Here is a 23,291-nt window from a genome sequence, read left to right on the forward strand (position 1 = left end):
TGGAATTTAGAAAGATGATAATGATAACCCTATATGCAAAACAGAAAAAGAGACACAGATGTACAGAACAGACTTTTGGACTCTGTGGGAGAAGGCGAGTGTGGGATGTTTCGAGAGAACAGCATCGAAACATGTATATTTTCAAGGGTGAAACAGATCACCAGCCCAGGTTGGATGCATGAGACAAGTGCTCGGGGCTGGTGCACTGGGAAGACCCAGAGGGTTGGGGTGGGGAGGGAGGTGAGAGGGGGGATTGGGATGGGGAATACATGTAAATCCAGGGCTGATTCATGTCAATGTATGGCAAAAACCACTACAATATTGTAAAGTAATTAGCCTCCAACTAATAAAAATAAATGGAAAAAAAATGAAAAAGAAAGCACTGGGGAAAAAAAAAGAAAGAAAGAAAGCTGAGTGCTGAAGAAAAAAAATATACAAGCAACTCCTGCAGCTCAATTCCAGAAAAATAAATGACCCAACCAAAAAATGGGCCAAAGATCTAAACAGACATTTCTCCAAAAAAGACATACAGATGGCTAACAAACACATGAAAAAATGCTCAACATCGCTCATTATCAGAGAAATGCAAATCAAAACCTCAATGAGGTACCATTACACACCAGTCACGATGGCTGCTATCCAGAAGTCTACAAGCAATAAATGCTGGAGAGGGTGTGCAGAATAGGGAACCCTCTTACACTGTTGGTGGGAATGCAAACTAATACAGCCACTATGGAGAACAGTATGGAGATTCCTTAAAAAACTGGAAATAGAACTGCCATAGCTCTTTTTTTTGAAAGTGTAGAATATGGTTTCAATCATACTTGAAGTCCCAAGCTAATTCAAAAAGACTGACCTGCCCCAAAACACTCTTGAGTACAGTGCTTTCAATATTATTTCAACTACATTGAGCCACAGTTTATAATATTATTTATAGATGAAAAGACATTCTGAATTCTACATAAAGACACCTAGAATCCATTTATCCTGTGGCAGCAGTTTTCCCTCGATACTCCCCCTCCCATGACAGAGATGGTACAGGGACCTAGAGAAGAAGAGGTGGAAAGAGGAGAACTGAAATAGTCACCCAAAGCTAGGCTGACACATCTAGACATCCATAACATTTAATTTCCCACTTCTACACCTCACCTCTCATGTACTCTCAACAGAAGAACAAATAGGAGGTATATCACAGATGGGAACGTGGTATATGAGAAAGGATTGTGAATAATATTGAGAAAATATTCCAAAGGTTCCAGTTGTTTGTAAATCAGATATTCTTAGATCAGGGAGTGCTTGTCCTCATGTCTATTAACTAGGACACTCTTCCCAAAATAATAATTAAGATTTTTCTTAAACATGAAGCCAGAGAGAAGGTATTTGAATAAGTTATGCAAAAGCTAAAAGATTTATACCTGCTCTGTCCAGAGAACACATTGCTAAGGACTGGCTTTCTTTTGACTCCCTGCTAGACAGACAGTGCCTTTTTTTCTTTGGATACAGCTAGCTAAATACACATTATTTGTTTCACTTTCCTTCTCTTCCTTTTGAATATTCTCTATTAATCCACAAAGTGCTTCAGTCATTACAGCCTTACCTCTCAATATAATTTCCAAGGTTAGAGCTTATCCTTCATTATCACATTTTAGATTGGCTTCCTGATGAGATGTTAGAAGAGCAGACACCTTAATCTCACCAGCAACACTTTATAAATCATATTTAAAGTGGGTCTCCCCTGTGAAATTGTTTTGCAAAGAGTGCAACCTATGATGTGTGGATTCCTGTGTCTCACTCCTATATTTAAAGCTCTAGCTTACACTGGGAGTGTTTTGACATTTATCTTCTTCTTATATTTCTCTTGTCTTATGTTCCACACCCATTGCCTCCAGTCTATGTGAAAACTACATATGAATCGAGACAAGGGAAGAGGCTAGTGGTTGTGCATGTGGGGGGCCAGGGGAAGGAAGGGAATGACCAGAGTACATTTTTATAGAAGAGGACTTTAAAGGCATCAATCTGATTGATTGATCACAACAAAGGAACTTCTCTTTGTTGTGATTATGATGTGAGTACATTGTTTCTTCTAGGCACCTGTGTTTACCTGAGAGCAGTGGGAGGGCAGATGTGGCCCTTTTGATCGATTTTTTGTGTCACCACTTTGCATAGAACTGACATGGGAAAAGAAAAAAAATTTTTTTTTCCTCTATCATTGTGGGTTATCAGCAATCCAAGGACAATAAATGGCTGATGACGTTGGTCTGGATCCTGGGGAGAAAAAAAGAACAGGAATATGGCAAAATGGAGAGGGTCCCATGGAAAAGAGGCAGCTGCTATTTGGTTCAAGTGGATTATTGCCATTTAGGAACTGGATACTATGTTATCAGTCTTTTCAGTTTTTCAAAAGAAGCCAGAAATTCAGACTTTTATGTGAGCTCCCAAGTTTTTTCAGTGTTGGCTCAAACTGATGCTTTTTTGTGACTTTACAAGACAGTATGGCATTTTTTTTTTCAGGAGACACTGACATCCGTTCTATCTTGACTGACTCATTTGGTGGGAACAAGAAGTCCACATGCCAGTGCAAATACTGAAGGGGAAAGAGGTTGAGGGAGAGGGTGAGCGGGGGAGACATTCCGCAAAGTGCAAAGATAATAAGTATTGGTGTTTTATTTTTTACCAAAATATATATATCCCACCAAACTGAGTTCTTAAGATGTCAAAAACATGTATGATAGCAAGAAATTTACAGTTTTAAAAAGAAGTACTATAACCTTTAAAACAGGAGCTGAAGGAAGAGTACTGACTGAGATATAGAACTGTGATAAATGTAGTAAGAGCTGTTCTTATAAAGAATTGGGCAAAAATACAGAGAAATGATACATACAGCAAAATTCAAGATACTGGTTACCTGAGATGCAAACTGAGAGAGGTACCAAAGGGTTTTTATTGTATTGCCATTGTTTTATTTCCTAAGATGGGTGGTGGGTATGTGAATGTCCGCTATAAACTGTTATAAATTTCCATATGTCTGAACTACTTCATAATAAGTACATTTTGAAAGAATAAATATTAGGCCTTTGTCAGGTCTGTGAATGGTTTTTATACCAAACAATTATATTTTCTTTTCAAGGGCAAGGAGGCAAACAGCTCTCAGACTTTTCTTCCCTCACTAAAAATCTCAGCCTCTGACAGATGACAGGAGTCTGTAAGCTGAAAAGCACACCTCAGGTTGGCAGTAACATTGAAAGGTTACCAGAAATATGCTAGCTGATAGCACAGCCAGGACTCCAGCAGTTAGACCCTAGATATCTGTTTGTTCTTTGAATCCAGATGGAGATGTTTAGGAAAGACAGTGCTCAAGAGCCCGTCGTGATTTTTTTATAAGGAAGTAATTAAGAGAGATTAGTAATTCCTGAGTAATAAGCAGGCACCACAGTAGGCATATGAATTGCCACCATCATCACCATCATCATGACAAGTAACATTCATGCAGCATTTAGCAGTATACAGAAAGATCTTATATATATCACCTTACCTGAGCCTGGCAAAAACCATGGAAGGAATTAAGGAAAAGGAGTATTATATTCATGGAGAGCACTGAGTAACAGAGTAACTTTCTCAATGTCAGTGAGCTATTTCTGTCACAATGCTATGACACCAGAAATCAATTACAGGATAAAAAATGGGGAAAACACAAACACATGGAGACTATACAACATGCTACTAAAATCTCAATGGGACAATGAAGAAATCAAAGAGGACATTAAAAAAAAAAACTTGATACTATGAAAATGAAAACACAACACTCTTAAAATCTATGAGATACAGGAAAAGCAGTTCTGTGTGCAGACCTACCTCAGGAAACAAGAAAAACTTCAGATAAACAAGTTACCCTATCATCTAAAGGAATTATAAGAAGAAGAATAAACAAAGCCTAAAGTTAGCATAAGGAAGTAATGAAGATCAGAGAGGAAATAAAACAGAGATTTAAAAATAGAAAAAAATCAATGAAACCAAGAACTGTTTTTTTGAGATAAAGTTGATAAGACTTTAGCCAAGCTCATCAAGAAAATAACAGGATTCAAATAAACAAAATGAGAAATTATAGCCAATGTCACAGAAATACAAAAAAAATCATAAGAAAATACTATGAACAGGTTTATGCTAACAAATTGGACAGAAGAAATGGATAAATTCCTAGAAACCTAGAAATTTAATCAGGAAGAATTAGATAGTCTAAACAGGCTAATCACTAGTAGTGAAATTGAACTTCCAATAAACAAAAGTCCAAGACCAAATAGCTTCACAGGTGAATTCTACCAAACATATAAAGAAAAGTGAACATTTATTTTCTTAAACTATTTTGAAAAATTGCAGAGCAAGGAATGCTTCCAAGCTCATTCTAGGAGGCCATCGTTACTCTGATACCAAAACCAGACAAAGATAATACAAAAAAAAAACTTGCAAGCCAGTATCTCTGATGAAGATAGATGTACAAATCCTTAACAAAATATTAGGAAACCAAGTTCAACAAAAGGAACCATGATCAAGTGGGATTTACTCTAGGAATGAAAGGTTTGTTCAATACCCACAAATCAATAATGAGATACACCACATTAACAAAAGGAAGGAAAAATGTCAATGATTATCTCAATATACACAGAAAAAGCATTTGACAAAATTCAATGTACATTCATGGTAAAAAATTCTCATCGAAGTTTGTATAGAGGGAATGTGTGTGTGTATGTGTTAGTCACTCAGTCATGTCCGACTCTGTGAGACTCCATGGACTGTAGACCGTCAAGCTTCTCTGTCCATGGAATTCTCCAGGCAAGAATACTGGAGTGGGTTGCCATTCCCTTCTCCAGGGGATCTTTCCAACCCAAGGATTGAACCCAGATATCCTGCATTGCAAGCAGACTCTTTACCATCTGAGCTACCAGGGAAACCCTAACATAATAAACCCATTTATGATCATACTCAATGATGAGAGGCTGAAAACTTTTCCTCTAATACTAGGAACAAGACAAGTTTCCCACTCTTATCACTTCTATTTACCATAGTATTGGAAGTATTATCTATCAGATAAGAAAATGTAAGGAAAAGAATGTCAAATTGAAATGGAAGAAGTAAAACTCTCACTAACTGTAGACAACATGGTACTATATATAGAAAACCCAAAGTCTTCATCAAAATATTAGAATAAATGAATTCAGTAAACTTTCAGGATACAAGATTAACATCCAGAAATCTGTTGCTTTTCTATACACTAATCATAAACTATCAGAAAGAGAAAGCAAGAAAACAATCCCCTTTAAAATCACAACAAAAATAATAGGAATGAACCAAGATGTTGAAAGACCTATACTGTGAAAACTGTAAAACTAATGAAGGATATTGAATATGATACCAAGAAATGGAAAGATATCCTGTATTCATGGATTGGAAGAATTAATACTGATAAAATGTCCATACTACTCAATGCAGTCTACAGATTAAATGCAATACCTATCAAATTACCCATAACATTTTTACAAAACTAAAATCATGCTAAAATTAATATTGAACCACAAACCATTCCAAGTAGTCAAACCAATCTTAAAACAAAAAACAAAGATGGAGGTATCACACTCCCTGACATCAGACTATACTATGAAGCTACATAAACAAAACAGGATGGTACTGGCACATAAACAGATACATAAATCAATGGAACGGAAAAGAGAGCCCAGAAATATTCTCACACATTTGATCAATTGTGTGACAAAATAGGCAAAAAGCAAACAATGGAACAACGCCTCTTCAATAAGTGGTACTGGAAAAGTGAACAGCTACATAGAAAAGAATAAAGTTAGAATATTTTCTCACACCATATACAAAAATAAAGTCAAAATAGGTGAAAGACCTAAAAGTACCTCCTGAAACCAGAGAACTCCTAGAAGGGAATAAAGGCAGAATACTCTTTGACATAAATCATAGCAATATTTATTTGGATCTGTCTTTCAAGGCAAAGGAAAACAAGTAAAAATAAACAAATAGAACCTAATCAATCTTCAAAGCTTTTGCATTTCCAAGGAAACCATCAATAAAACAAAAGTAAAACCTAGTGAGTGGGATAAAACACTTGGAAATGTAACTGACAAGGGGTTAACATCCAAAATACACAAACAGCTCACACAACTCAATATCATTCAACATCACAAAGACAAACCAATTTAAAAAGAGCCAGAAAATCTGAATAGATATTTTTCCAAAGAAGACATATAGATGGCCAACAGGCACATTAAAAGTTGCTCAATATCACTAATCATCATGGAAATACAAATCGAAATAAAAATGTGATATCTCTTCACACTGGTCAGAATGGCTACTGTCAAAAAAACCACAAATAATAAATAAAAGATGTGTAGAAAAGGGAACCCTAATGCACTGCTGGTGGGAATGTAAACTAGTGCAGCCCTTATGGAAAACAGTATGGAGTTTCCTCAAAAAACTAAAAATAGAACTACCATATGATCCAGCAGTTCCATTTCTGGGTATAAATCCCAAGAAAATGAAAACACTGATTCATAAAGATATATGCACACCAATGTTCATAGCAGCACTATTTATAATAGCAAAGTTACAGAAGCAATCTTAAGAGTCCATCAACAGATGGACAGTATAGAAGAAACAGTATATATACACAATGGAATATTAATCAGACATTAAAATGAACAAAATTTTGCCATCTGCAACATGATGGGCCTAGGGAGTATAATTAGTGAAACAGGTGAGAAGAGAAAAATAAATACTATATTGTGTCACTTATAAGTGAAATTAAAAAAATTAAACAACTTAATATAACAAAACAAAAACAGACTCAAAGGTAAAGAAAGCAAACTAGTGATTACCGGCAAGAAGGGGAATGGAGGAGGGGCAGGATAGAGGTATGGGTTTAAGAGGTACAAACTGTTATGCATAAAATAAGATAGAATGATACATTGTACAGCACAAAGAATATACCCAATATCTTATAACTTTAAGTGGAGTATAATCTATAAAAATATTGAATCACTATGTTGCATACATGAGACTAAAAACCACGGTAAATCAAATATTTTAATTAAAAAATTAGTTAAGTATATAAATAAATAAAAGTCATTTTTTAAAAATGGTGCTTGCAGTATCAGTGTCCTGGTAGAACAAGCTCCCCAGAATAGCTGCCACCACATTTATGTCCCCAGGTGGATCTCAGTTGCTCCTTGTCCCTCCAGGAAGCTTTCTAATGTCAGCAAGTAGGTCTGACCCAGTCTCCTTTCAAATTACTATTTCTATGCTGATACTCAAAGCATGTTTGATATTGTGCAAACCCTTTAAGAGTGGGGTCTCTGTTTCTAACAGCCCCCTAGTCCACTCATAACACAAGTCCCATGGTCCTTCAAAGCCTGGTGGTCTGGGGTTTGTCTCTGCAATGCAAGACCCCCAGGCTGGAGAACCCAATATGGAACTCATACCCTTCACTCCTTGGGAAGAACCGCTTAATTGTGATTACCCTCCCTGTGCAGATCATCTACTTAAGGGTGTGCTTTTTTCTATACTGCATCTCTACCCTCCTACCCATCTTGTGGTTCCTTCCTTAGATCTTTAATTGGTGGGAAAACTTTTCTGCTAGTCTTCAGGTCATTCTGAAAGATAGTTGCTCTGCAACTAGTTGTAACTTTGCTGTGCTGGTGGGAGGAAGTGAGTTCAGGGTCTTCTTACTCTGCCATCTTGGCCATACCTCCCTCTACTCTCAATTGTATAATTACTATTAGTTGAAGAAAATATATGAAATATGAAAACTTTAGGCTTTCTGTGTGCTCAGTTGCTCAGTCGTGTATGACTCTTTGTGGCCCCATGGACTATAGTACCAGGCTGCTCTGCCCAAGGAATTTTCCAGCCAAGAATACTGGAGTGGGTTGTCATTTCCTTCTCCAGGGGATCTTTCCAATCCAGGGATTGAACCACAGTCTCTCACCTCTCCGGCATTGGCAGGCAGATTCTTTACCACTAGCACCACCTGGGAAACCCTAGGCTTTCTAGCCAAACAGAGAATATTCTAGTATAAGATCTCCAAGCCCCCTTTTCTCTCTCTCCATCTCTGAAGATTCACTCACACTGTCATTTCAGAATCTTTTCTATCTGCCACTGTTAAAGCACTAGAAAATGAAAGTTACTCAGTCATGTCCAACTCTTTGCGGCCCCATGCACTATATAGTCCATGGAATTCTCCAGGCCAGAATACTGGAGTGGGTAGCCTTTCCCTTCTCCAGGGGATCTTCAAAACCCAGGGATCAAACCCAGGTCTCCCGCAATGCAGGCGGATTCTTTACAGTCTGAGTCACAAGAAAAACCCAAGAATACTGGAGTGGGTAGCCTATCCCTTCTCCAGGGAATCTTCCCAGCCCAGGAATTGAACCAGGTTTTCCTGCCTTGCAGGCAGATTCTTTACCAACTGAGCTATCAGGGAAGCCCAGCACACTCTAATTAAGAGAGAGCCTAACAATCACTTGGACTTCCCTGGTGGCTTAGATGGTAAGGAATCCACCTGCAATGTGGAAGACCTGGGTTCAATCCCTGGGTTGGGAAGATCCCTGGGAGGAGGAAATGGCAATCCACTCCAGTATTCTTGCCTGGAAAATTTCCATGGACAGAGGAGCCTGGCAGGCTAAAGTCCATGGGGTCACAGAGAGTTAGACATGACTGAGCGACTAAGCACAACAACAATCACTTAACACACACACACACAAATCTTGGCCCAAGTGAGAAATTTGGTTTGTCCAAGTACAAATTGCTTTATATTAATTCTACAGAGAAAACACATTTCTTTCTCTTGGCAACATTTTTCCTCATAAGTAGATGACTACTATTCAATACTTTGTGGTCTTGTAATAAAGTGCTCCAACCACTATTGGACATGTCAACTGCCACTTTGAACAGGTTTGAAATGCCTGGAGCTCTAAAAACTGATAAGAAAAATCAGAGCTTATTTCAGTTTTCAAAAGCTTCTTGATACTCCAGGTGACAGATACCCTTATCATGGTTTTTTCTTCTGAGCAATATAAAAAAATCAGACCAGCTAGAATGGCAAAGGGAGGCATTTTATATTAAAATTCCTCTCCCCAACATGCCAATTTGGTCTTCTAAGTTATTTGTTTGCAAGTACATAAGAATTCTCCAGTTTCTTATGGTGTCCTCTTTCTTGTATAAAGGAATTAAATGTACTTTTCCAAGTTTATTCCTACATGTTTAACCTCTGAAAACTCAAATTTGAATTTTCTAAGCTTCAATATAAAGCCAATTTGTTAAATATTCAACAAATATTTTGCTTGTTCAAGCGTTGTAAAAACATACTGTAATAAGAACTGAAGCTATGATAGTGAATAAAATAATGAATGGAATCTGCCCTTACTCTTACTGAGCTTAAGTAGACTGCATAATACAGATATTGTCAGTCAAAGAAGGTTTCCTAATGGAATTTAAAAATAAAGCTAAGATCTTATATTGCTAAGTAAACTAATGCCAGCTGCTGAAACAAACCAACCCCAATTTGCGGCAGCTTAGTACTCTAGTGACGTGCTGTTCAGTTGCTCAGTCATGTCCGACTCTTTGCAACCCTATGGACTGCAACATGCCAGGCTTCCCTGTCTTTCACCATCTCACAGAGTTTGCTCAAATTCATGTTTATTGAATCGGTGATGCCATCCAACAATCTTGTCATCTGTCATCCCCTTCTCCTCCTGCCTTCAGTCTTTCCCTGTCAGGGTCTTTTCCGAAGAGTTAGTTCTTCACATCAGGTGGCCAACATAGCAGAACGTCAGCTTCAGCATCAGTCTTTCCATCAATATTCAGGACTGATTTCCTTTAGGATGGATTGGTTGAATCTCCTTGCAGTCCAAGGGACTCTCAAGAGTCTTCTCCAACACCACAATTCAAAAGTATCAATTCTTCAGCACTCAGCTTTCTTTATGGTCCATCTCTCACCATCCATACATGACTACTGGAAAAATCATAGCTTTGACTACACAGAACTTTGTTGGCTGAGTTATGTCTCTGCTTTTTAATATTCTGTCTAGGTTGGTCATCAGTATGAACAAAGCTTGTGGAGGTGATGGAATTCCAGTTGAGCTATTCCAAATCCTCAAAGATGATGCTGTGAAAGTGCTGCACTCAATATGTCAGCAAATTTGGAAAACTCAGCAGTGGCCACAGGACTGGAAAAGGTCAGTTTGCATTCCAATCCCTAAGAAAGGCAATGCCAAAGAATGCTCAAACTACCACACAACTGCACTCATCTCACATGTTAGGAAAGTAATGCTCAAAATTCTCCAAGCCAGGCTTCAGCAATGTGTGAACCTTGAACTTCCAGATATTCAAGCTAGTTTTAGAAAAGGCAGAGGAACCAGAGATCAAATGCCAGCATCTGCTGGATCATTGAAAAAGCAAGAGAGTTCCAGAAAAACATCTATTTCTGCTTTATTGACTATGCCAAAGCCTTTGACTGTGTGGATCACAATAAACTGTGGAAAATTCTGAAAGAGATGGCAATACCAGACCACCTGACTGCCTCTTGAAAAACCTGTTTGCAGGTCAGGAAGCAACAATTAGAACTGGACATGGAACAATGGACTGGTTCCAGATTGGGAAAGGAGTACGTCAAGGCTGTATATTGTCACCCTGCTTATTTAACTTATATGCAGAGTACACCATGAGAAATGATGGGCTGGAAGAAGCACAAGCTGGCATCAAGATTGCTGGGAGAAATATCAATAACCTCAGATATGCAGATGACACCACCTTTATGGCAGAAAGTGAAGAACTAAAGAGCCTCTTGATGAAAGTGAAAGAGGAGAGTGAAAAAGTTGACTTAAAGCTCAACATTCAGAAAACTTAGATCATGGCATCCGGTCCCTTCACTTCATGGCAAACAGATGGGGAAACAGTGAAAACAGTGGCTGACTTTATTTTGGGGGGCTCCAAAATCACTGCAGATGGTGACTGCAGCCATGTAATTAAAAGACGCTTACTCCTTGGAAGGAAAGTTATGACCAACCTAGACAGCATATTAAAACGAACAGACATTACTTTGTCAACAAAGGTCTGTCTAGTCAAGGCTATGGTTTTTCCAATGGTCATATATGGATGTAAGAGTTGGGACTACAAAGAAAGCTGAGAGCCGAAGAACTGATGCTTTTGAATTGTGGTGTTAGAGAAGACTCTTGAGAGTCCCTTGGACTGCAAGGAGATCCAACCAGTCCATACTAAAGGAGATCAGTCCTCGGTGTTCATTGGAAGGACTGATGTTGAAACTGAAACTCCTTTGGCCACCTGATGCGAAGAGCTGACTCAGTTGAAAAGACCCTGATGCTGGGAAAGATTTAGGGCAGGAGGAGAAGGGGACGACAGAGGATGAGATGGCTGGATGGCATCACCAACTCAATGGACATGAGTTTGGGTAAACTCCAGGAGTTGGTAATGGACAGGGAGGCCTGGCATGTTGTGATTCATGGGGTCGCAAAGAGCTGGATATGACTGAGCAACTGAATTGAACTGAACTGAACTAGGTTGGTCATAGCTTTTCTTCCAAGGAGCAAGCATCTTTTAATTTCATGGCTGCAGTCACCATCTACAGTGATTTTTGAGCCCAAGAAAGCAAAGTCTGTCACTGTTTCCCCATCTATTTGCCATGAAGTGATGAGATTGGATGTCATGATCTTTTTTGAATGTTAAGTTTTAAGCCAGCTTTTTCACTCTCCTCTTTCACCTTCATCAGGAGGCTCTTTAGTTCTTCTTCACTTTCTGCCATAAGGGTGGTGTCATCTGCATATCTGAGGTTATTGATATTTCTCCTAGCAATCTTGATTCCAGCTTGTGCTTCATCCAGCCCGGCATTTCACATGATGTACTCTGCATACAAGTTAAATAAGCAGGGTGACAATATACAGCCTTGACATACTCCTTTCCCAATTTGGAACCAGTCCATTGTTCCAGGTCTGGTTCTAACTGTTGCTTCTCGACCTGCAAACAGGTTTTTCAAGAGGCAGTCAGGTGGTCTGGTATTCCCATCCCTTTAAGAATTTTCCATAGTTTGTTGTGATCCACACAGTCGAAGGCTTTAGCATAGTCAATGAAGCGAGGTAGATATTTTTCTGGAACTCTCTTGCTTTTTCAATGATCCACCACATTTGGCAATTTGTACTCTGGTTCCTCTGCCTTTTCTAAATCTAGCTTGAACATATGGAAGCTCTCAATTCATATACTGTTGAAGCCTTAGCTTGGAGAATTTTGAGCGTTACTTTGCTAGCATGTGAGATGAGTGCAATTGTGTGGTAGTCTGAACATTCTTTGGCATTTCCTTTCTTTGGGATTGGATTGAAAACTGACTTTTTCCAGTCCTGTGGCTACTGCTGAGTTTTCCAAATTTGCTGGCATATTGAGTGCAGCACTTTTACAGCATCATCTTTGAGGATTTGAAATAGCTCAACTGGAATTCCGGAACCTCCACTAGCTTTGTTTATAGTGATGCTTCCTAGGGCCCACTTGACTTCCCATTCCAAGACGCCTGGCTCCAGGTGAGTGATTACACTATTGTGGACATCTGGGTCATTAAGATCTTTTTTGTATAGTTCTCCATATTCTTGCCACGTCTTCTTAACATCTGCTTCTGTTAGTCCATACCATTTCTGTCCTAGTGACTTACTCTTCCTCATATTATAGTCAAATGAAAGACCCAGGCTCCTTCATCTTTGGCCTCTGTCCTCTTCAAAGTTTTCTGAATTCTTTCCAGTTGGATGGTGGATGGTAAAATAGATTGACAAGTACTGACAGTGGCATATCACTTTCACCACGTTTTATTGAGTTACATGTTCACACTTAACTGCAAGGGAGGCTAAGATTACAGTGCAGCCATGTGCCAAGGATGAAGAGGGAAAGGTGGATACTGGTGAATACAAGTCAGTGCCTACCACACCTGAAGGGAGAGTAGCATGAGTTGTGAAAGCTGAAGGGAAAGAGGAGTGGGAGAGAGGTAGAGAAGAATGTTACAGGATGAGAGAACATAAAATAGAAAACATGGAGATAAGAGAACACGGCATATGGGACTTCAAAGTTGTCCATTGGGGCTGGAATATGGAATTCAAACTGGTGAAGTGAATGACAGGCAGGTCATGTACATCTTTGCAGACCATTTTAAGAAATATAAAGGAAAAATATTTCTTTTATCCCAAGAAAAGAGCTTCATTAAATGTGTTACCCAAAGGAAGTGAAATGTCTAGGTCAGATATTTAGAAAAATCATAACTCCTTTAGTATGGAAAAAAAAAACTGAAAGAAATGAAAGAGAACAAGGCTGGAGGCTAATTAAGAAACTATTTCAATAATCCAGGTGATGGGCTGTAAACTAGGATAATGTGACTAAAAAGCCTGGGGAAAAGTGTGGATTGATGTGGGAGCTATTTAGGAGGTAGAATTGAAATAATATAGTTTCTTATTAAATGTGGGTTTCATGTAGCATCAACTTGCAATATTTCAGATATTTTTCTATAGTTTATCTAGGTATACTTAATAATCTACGTAAGATAGAGCAAAGATTCCTAGTTCATATCACAAACATTTATTAACCATGGGATGAAATTATGGTGTTCCCAACTCAAAGAGCAAAATATCACACCAATATCTTTCATTTAGAATTATAAATGCAATTGAAAACTTTACTTCTTGTACAAGTCCACTTGCCTGAAATCATTACATAAATCAATAACTGAGATGAATTAGGAAGTTTCCAATGACTCTGGGCATCTGATATCTCATTTTTCTCATTTTATAGACTTCTAAAAATTACAGGATTGCCCAAATTGAAACAATTTTCTGCTTCATAGTAAGTCAGGTTATAGCTTGGTTTAGAGTGAATGTTTAATTTTGTCACTAGCTGAAGAATTTTGGGACATCTTAGTCAGACAAGAAGCAGGAGATGCTAGTAGCCTTGCTGTGTAAAGGTCTTTCCAGCATACTTCAGAACACATTTGTTTAGCAGAATCCTAGCCTGTTTTCTGGGACCTACCACCTGAAGACATTCTGTCTTTGCAATATCAAATCATAAGGATGCTGCTTGCCAAGACTCACACTGTCATCCACCTGGCCACGCCTGACCACTTTAAGAACTGAGAATAAAGGGACAAAGGTCCTGGTTGACATTGTGGAAATCAGGCCATGCCTACAAGCTCTTTTTTAGAAGTAACTGCCTGCTGGATGCTGAAGTCCCCTTGTGTGTCCTCTACTTTGTTCCTGATCAGTGATCCTGAGTGATGGCATGCTTTTCCTGATTCTCTTCTGCACTCCTCTTCCCTCTAGACACACCAGCACTGTCCTACTTCCTCACAAATACCACTTACTTCTTCGTGCATCACATGTGTTCTGGTGTCATACCTTGACCTTCAATCTGTCTGAACTTGGCATCTGGCTCCTCCCCAGGAGGAAGGTTGTATTTCTTCCAGCTACTCCACTTCCATCCTGGAGCTTCCCCCAACCTTCTGGAAAGCCTCTTCCATACAACTGCCATTCTGGCTTCACTCCAGTTATCACGGTTGCTATTTGCAACTGGAATTACCCATTGGATCCCATCTGTTCCTCCAAGAGTGATACCACTTGCTATCCAGTACTGTAAAATATCATCAGAGAGCTGGCTCCATATTTCTTTTTTGAATTTGGAATTTAAAAAATTTGCAACAGCAGGAATTAACTAATGACAATTACTCTTATTTCTTAATAAAAGTCTACTATTGATGTCCTTCGGTTCTTTTTATTTTTTACTTTAAAAAAATTAATTTATTTATTTTAATTGGAGGCTAATTGCTTTACAATATTGTAGTGGTTTTTGCCATACATTGACATGAATCAGCCATGGGTGTACATGTGTTACCTATCCTGAACCCTCCTCCTACCTCCCTCCACATCCTATCCCTCAGAGTCATCCCAAGCACCAGCCCTGAGCACCCTGTCTCAGGCATTGAACCTGGACTGGTGATCTATTTATGTCCTTTGGTTCTTAAATTAGGAACATTTTGAATCTCAAATATATTTTCAATAGATTATATCCATAATTTAATTGACAAATACCTAACAAAATCACACTATTTTATTCAGAGGCAATGGTTACTAAATACCATGGTTTTAAAATATTCTGAAGTTTGTAGCTCTGTAATTGAACCCAAAATACTGCCTTAGGTAATTTGGCCCTGTTTTCCAAAGTACAGCAAGATTATTAATGACGATTGCTATTTTTCGAAGTTTTTAAAAACTCTCAGGGGAAACTACCACTTTACCCTATTAAGTTTTACTACAAGATTTCAGCGTCATTTTAGCATTCTTTTCCATTTTTTTGCCCTTGCTTATTTTTTCAAACAGAGTTTTAAAAATAGTTTTAAAACAAACTACTTTTTATCATGAATAGTTTTAAGATGTTTTATAGCTTCCATATTTCTAAAGATCTTTTGGTGTGATGACATGATGAAGCAGATTTAGGTCATGAGATGTAGAATCCTGTCAAGGAGAAAGAATACATGCCTATGATCTCCCAAACAGCTTTCAAGTTACTTACATTATTATTCAACAGAGAAAATTCCTTTCTATTCTCTATCTACGAAGGACAACACATATTTCACTATTAACTCAATGTACAGATGTCACCTTCAGTTTCATGGTGTGCCCCCCCTACAAAAAATGGACTTATTTTTACAGTTTTCTTATTCTTGAATATCTATCCATTCATCATTAAGTACTAAAAGATACAATGTCTCACTGATTCTTCCTTTCGAGATCACATTACCTGTTTATATTTTGACTCTAAGATGAGCCTTGATTAAACATACCATGCAGTAGGAAGATGAAAGAGTGGTCTTAAGAACTTGAGATGCCATAATGATAACAACCACATATTGAGTACCTAATATGTACAATGCATTGTTAGTTGCACACACTAACTAAATTGAAAGTCGCTCAGTCGTGTCTGACTCTTTGCAACCCCATGGACTAGACAGTCCATGGAATTCTCCAGGCCAGAATACTGGAGTGGGTACACTTTCTCTTCTCCAAGGGATCTCCCCAACCCAGGAATCGAACCCAGGTCTCCCGCATTGCAGACAGATTTTTACTAACTGAGCTATGCTATTAGATAATAACTAGATTAGATATTATCTAATATTATAATTTAATTAGATATTATCACTAATCCTTATAGTAAGAGGTATGTCTTATTGTCTCCCTTTTGTAGATAAGGGAAAGGTAATTGAAATCCAGAAAGATTAAGTGATTTGTGTCAAGTAATAAGCTAGAGAATGGCAAGACCAGAATCTGCAGTCAAATCAGGATCTAATGCCCATGAAACTCTAATACATAACACCATGTTCATCTAAGGCATTTTCATTCTAACATTTTAAGTGATGGCAGAATCCATCAGCAATACAGGAGACCTGGATTCGATTCCTGGGTTGGGAAGAGCCCCTGGAGAAGGATGGCAACCCACTCCAGTATTCTTGCCTGGAGAATTCTATGGACAGAGAAACCTGGTGGGTTACATACAGTTCATGGGGTTGCAAAGAGTTGGACACTACTGAGCAAATAACACACAGAGAATGGATTAATTAGGGCAATCCTAGGACTAGGGGAATAGGAAAACTTTCATGGCCACCCAGTGACTGGTGTCTAAACATAACGACATATTCAGGAGTTTCTGATTCTTGGTATATTTTTTATTTCTATTGCTGCCACAACAAATTAGCACAAAATGAGTGCTTTAACAGTTCAAACTTTTTAACCTTATATTTCTGTGATTCAGAAGTCTGACAAGGTCTTACTGGGTCAAATTAAGGTTTCAGTAAGGCTGTGTTCCTTTCTGGAGGCTCTAGGAGACAATCTTTTTCCTTGCCTTTTCCAACTTTAAAAGACACTCACATTCTTTGGCTTGCAGTCCCCTTCCTTTCTCTTCAAAGCAGCAACACAGCATCTTTTTGTCTTTGCTTTCATAATCACATCTCTTTCTCTGAACATCTTCTTGGACATCCCTCTTCCATTTTCAGTGACCCTGTGATTACATAGGGCCTAACTTGATAGACAAGGCTGTGGTCCATGTGATCAGATCATGGTCCAAAGAATAGCAAGGAGAGATAAGAAAGCCTTCCTCAGTGATCAATGCAAAGAAACAGAGGAAAACAATAGAATGGGAAAGACTAGAGATCTCTTCAAGAAAATTAGAGATACCAAGAGAACATTTCATGCAAAGATGGGCTCAAAAAAGGACAGAAATGGTATGGACCTAACAGAAGCAGAAGATATTAAGAAGAGGTGGCAAGAATACACAGAACTGTACAAAAAAAATCTTCATGACCCAGATAATCATGATGGTGTGATCACTCACCTACAGCCAGACATCCTGGAATGTGAAGTCAAGTGGGCCTTAGGAAGCATCACTATGAAAACAGCTAGTGGAGGTGACGGAATTCCAGTTGAGCTATTCCAAATCCTCAAAGATGATGCTGTGAAAGTGCTGCACTCAATATGTCAGCAAATTTGGAAAACTCAGCAGTGGCCACAGGACTGGAAAAGGTCAGTTTGCATTCCAATCCCTAAGAAAGGCAATGCCAAAGAATGCTCAAACTACCACACAACTGCACTCATCTCACATGTTAGGAAAGTAATGCTCAAAATTCTCCAAGCCAGGCTTCAGCAATGTGTGAACCTTGAACTTCCAGATATTCAAGCTAGTTTTAGAAAAGGCAGAGGAACCAGAGATCAAATGCCAGCATCTGCTGGATCATTGAAAAAGCAAGAGAGTTCCAGAAAAACATCTATTTCTGCTTTATTGACTATGCCAAAGCCTTTGACTGTGTGGATCACAATAAACTGTGGAAAATTCTGAAAGAGATGGCAATACCAGACCACCTGACTGCCTCTTGAAAAACCTGTTTGCAGGTCAGGAAGCAACAATTAGAACTGGACATGGAACAATGGACTGGTTCCAGATTGGGAAAGGAGTACGTCAAGGCTGTATATTGTCACCCTGCTTATTTAACTTATATGCAGAGTACACCATGAGAAATGATGGGCTGGAAGAAGCACAAGCTGGCATCAAGATTGCTGGGAGAAATATCAATAACCTCAGATATGCAGATGACACCACCTTTATGGCAGAAAGTGAAGAACTAAAGAGCCTCTTGATGAAAGTGAAAGAGGAGAGTGAAAAAGTTGACTTAAAGCTCAACATTCAGAAAACTTAGATCATGGCATCCGGTCCCTTCACTTCATGGCAAACAGATGGGGAAACAGTGAAAACAGTGGCTGACTTTATTTTGGGGGGCTCCAAAATCACTGCAGATGGTGACTGCAGCCATGTAATTAAAAGACGCTTACTCCTTGGAAGGAAAGTTATGACCAACCTAGACAGCATATTAAAACGAACAGACATTACTTTGTCAACAAAGGTCTGTCTAGTCAAGGCTATGGTTTTTCCAATGGTCATATATGGATGTAAGAGTTGGGACTATAAAGAAATCATGTCAATGTATGGCAAAAACCACTACAATATTGTAAAGTAATTAGCCTCCAACTAATAAAAATAAATGAAAAAAATAAAATAAAGAAAGCTGAGAGCCGAAGAACTGATGCTTTTGAATTTTGGTGTTGGAGAAGACTCTTGAGAGTCCCTTGGACTGCAAGGAGATCCAACCAGTCCATCCTAAAGGAGATCAGTCCTGGGTGTTCATGGAAGGACTGATGTTGAAGCTGAAACTCCAATACTTTGGCCACCTGATGAGAAGAGCTGACTCAGTTGAAAAGACCCTGATGCTGGGAAAGATTGAGGGCAGGAGAAGAAGGAGATGACAGAGGATGAGATGGATGGAAGGGTGGATGGCATCACCAACTCGATGGAATGAGTTTGGGTAAACTCTGGGAGTTGGTGATGGACAGGGAGGCCTGGCATGCTGCGGTTCAAGGGGTCGCAAAGAGTTGGACATGACTGAGCAACTGAACTGAACTGAACTACCTTGATAACCCAGATAATATCCCTATTTTAAGGTTGGTTTATTAGCAACCTGTAACCTCAATTTCTCTTTGTCACAGAAACTAACATATTCACAGCTTCCAGGGTTAAGATTTATATACCTTTAGTAAGATCATGGTGTCTGGTCCCATCACTTCATGGGAAATAGATGGGGAAACAGTGGAAACAGTGCAAGACTTTATTTTTGGGGGCTTCAAAATCACTGCAGATATTGATTGCAGCCATGAAATTAAAAGACGCTTACTCCTTGGAAGGAAAGTTATGACCAACCTAGATAGCATATTAAAAAGCAGAGACATTACTTTTCCAACAAAGGTCCATCTAGTCAAGGCTACGGTTTTTCCAGTGGTCATGTATGGATGTGAGAGTTGGACTATGAAGAAAGCTGAGCACTGAAGAATTGATGCTTTTGAGCTGTGGTGTTGGAGGAGACTCTTGAGAGTCCCTTGGACTCCAAGGAGATCCAACCAGTCCATCCTGAAAGAGATAAGTCCTGGGTGTTCACTGGAAGGACTGATGCTGAAGCTAAAACTCCAATACTTTGGCCACCTCATGTGAAGAGTTGACTCATTGGAAAAGACCCTGATGCTGGGAGGGATTGGGGGCAGGAGGAGAAGGGGACGACAGAGGATGAGATGGCTGGATGGCATCATTGACTCGATGGACATGAGTTTGAGTAAACTCTGGGAGTTGGTGATGGACAGGGAGGCCTGGCGTGCTGCAATTCATGGGGTCACAAAGAATCTGACATGACTGAGCGACTGAACTGACTGACTGAGTGGGAGAATTATTCTGCCTACTACAAAGCACTAGGCATAATGAGACATGAATCTCAAAGTAGGTATAGACCTAGGACATTAATGTCCTAAGACGAGAGGAAGATCATGAGTATAGTCAGGTGAATTTCAAATCAAATCCAAGATACCTATCAAAGAATTGGTGGGATAAGCAATCAAAAATGAGCATGCCATTGGCAGAAATCAAGCAAGACAGCATTTAGAAATTAAGACAAGATTAGTATGCTGTTATGGGTTGAATTGTGTCCCCTGAAAATTCATATGTTGAAGTCCTCAATATGTGACCTTATTTGGAAATAGAGTCAGTGCAGATATAACTAGTTAAGATGAGGCCATATTAAAGTATGGTGGGCCTATAATCCAAGATGACTGATGTCCCCATAAAAAGAATGCCATGTGAAGAGATAGACATATACAAGAAGAACATCATGTGAACACAAAGCAGAGATTGGGTGATGCCTCTACAAGCCAAGGAACACCAAAGATTCCTAACAACCCATGAGAAACTAGGAGGCATGGAAGAGATTCTCTCAAGGCCCTCAGAAGGAACAAACCCAAACTCAAATGGGAAACACATGTCAATTACTTTTTCCATGCGTGAAGATAAAGCACATCTCTCAGATGAAAAATCCAGGTTGAATGCAAGAACTCAAACTTCTAGTCTCCAAAACTGTGAAAGAATAAATTTCTTTTGTTTAAGCAACCTAGTTGGTGGCACTTTGTTACAGTAGCCATAGCAAACTAAATATATAAGCATCAGAGAACAGAGAAACTTGAAAGATGGGGAAATCGACAAGAAGCTCAGTCATTTATATAATTAGGAAACAGGAAATTAACCCAATCAGGAACAATTAGAACAGACACTAGAGTTAGAGAGGGCCATCAACAAACCTGACTTGATCTCAAATTAATGAACTGGGTCAGACTTATTCCAAGACTTGGGAAGAAGCAGAGTCTCCAGGTGGATTTAGAAAGAAGTAGCCACCTGGGTGAGGGAACCCTGGGAACAGGAAGAAAGTCAGATGTATTGTAAGCAACACTGCCCTGTGACAAATGCATTCTTCTTACAGGTGCTTGGTTAATTTATTTGTTCTCTGCTTGCCTACAAATGAAGGTCGCTGAAAGGTTTTTGTGTATTCACTTTTAAATATTTGGTTAGATAAGTTAATTGGGTGCCTTTCTCGGCTCATTTTGCAAAAGCAGCAAGAGAACAAGTGATGATAGACTAGTGGCAAAAGCAATTTGTCTCTCTTCTTTATGACTCTTTCTCTCCCATATCCATGAAGGAGTCCTTTTTTAAAAAAGCAAAAACTAAACTGCAGTACACTTTCTATATATAAAAATTGTGCTTTGTCATCCTGGTAGCACTGGACTGTACATTTTATTGGACAGCATTTGTGAAATTTTCTTCATTAGAGTTACATTTCTTAGAATTATACATGCAAGAAATTGTTTTTACCATTCTGCTAAGGGGGTAACAAAGAAAAATATAAATAATTGGCTAGACTGTAGGTAAATGACAACCTATAGCAATGTGTCAATACAGGGATGAGTCCCCATAGAGTTCAGTGTAAACAAATTTCTAGTCCTACAGGCTTCATTTAATTGCCAAGTTCGAGCAAGTGATTATGCAGTAACACCAAATAAAGAGAACTTCAGTTACAATTTATGTAGGCTAGGAAGATATACCAACGTTGTTCAAATATAGTCTAGTATTCTCATTCAAGTATATTTGAACTTTGCTTTGCCATGGTGATCGTTCAACTCCTTGGGATAAGAAACAGCCATATTCCAATCACTCTATCTTTAGATTTATTTATTTTTCTCCCTCCCCTACCCTTTCTCTCTCTTTCCCATTCTCTCTTCCTCAATAGTGTTTGAAGAATTAGGGCAATATGCTTCTTGAATCCAGCTTTTAAGGGGGTAGGTGTTTGTCGTAACTTCTTCATTCTAGACTTCAAGGCCTAATAGCAGAAAAGGAAAACTTCCTAACTTTTCAATTAGAAGTCCACAAGCAAAGAAACCCCTTAATTCTTTGTCCTCTTCAGCTTGGAAAAATGTAAAGATACCCTGAAATTTATTTTATTTTTCCATTTGAGAGCTATGCTGTGTTGCTCATCACCTGACACTATGCAGAGCCTTACATTTAAAAAATAATCCATCTGAAATTGGAACATGCAAAGACCAGACATCAATAGAGAAATGCCTTACTCTAAACAATTTATTTTTTAAAGTTTCAGTCCACGGGGTCCTAAAGAATCAGACAAGACTGAGAGACTGAACTGAACTGAATCAACTTTTTTTAAAAGTCTGACTTTATAATGCATTACTGATTTTTCCTTCTAACCACTCCTTTACACTGCCTCAGTTCTCATCAAATCATGTGAAGTTTCTTTCTTTCTTAAGGGGGAAATAATAAATAAAAATTAAAAGACCACATTCCTCCAACATTTTATCCAAGGAAAGGGTAGCTCTCTGTAGGAAGAGCCAACTGACCACATCACCCCAACTCTAGATACTAGAAATTAATCTTTCCATTCACACCACCATTTTGAATTCTCAGAGGTCTACAGGTAAAACTCCAACCTGTAATACCAAGTCCTTTTTCTTAGTTCCCTTTAGCTTGGCTTAGTCAGGATGGAAATTTTAACACAACCATATTAAATCGGAAGAGAAGAAGGAAAAGAAAATAAGCAGAGAACAAAAGCAAAAAAAATGCAGTTTACAAAGCACTGGTTTCTGACAGTCTTGTATAGCCAGCTTGTTTTCTATCCTATTCCATCTGTACTGTATCTCTGAAGGTATATACTGAGACTCAAAGTGCTCTCTTACCAACTCCCACCAAGAAGTCATTTTAATCTTCTGTAACTGGACTAAGCTAAACTGAGTGCTTTCTGCTTTCAAACTATCATTGCTCCAGTTCTAGTATGAAAAACTTTCCTTGCTTCCATTACAAAAATCTGCAATAATCTCAACCTTTCAGATGAGATCCCAATTACTTACCTACCACAGCATGACTAAAAGTATAACCATATTTTCTGACACACTGTGAAAATTAAAATTTAAAACAAATTACCTTTCCAAATAGCAGATGTTTATTTATACTACTCTTTTGTTACCATCTGAGGTATTAATAGTAAACAAAGTGCCAAATATGGAGTTAGGAGACCCAAGTTTGAATCCCACATCCATGGAACAATGGATTGGTTTCAAATTGGGAAAGGAGTATGTCAAAGCTGTATATTGTCACCCTGCTTATTTAACTTATATGCAGAGTACATCATGAGAAACATTGGGCTAGATGAAGGACAGTCGGAATCAAGATTGATGGGAGAAATATCAATAATTTCAGATATGCAGATAACACCACCCTTATGGCAGAAAGTGAAGAAGAACTAAAGAGCCTCTTGATGAAGGTGAAAG

Source organism: Dama dama, chromosome 19 (genome assembly GCF_033118175.1).
Source record: "Dama dama isolate Ldn47 chromosome 19, ASM3311817v1, whole genome shotgun sequence".
NCBI classification, from domain to species: Eukaryota; Metazoa; Chordata; class Mammalia; order Artiodactyla; family Cervidae; genus Dama; species Dama dama.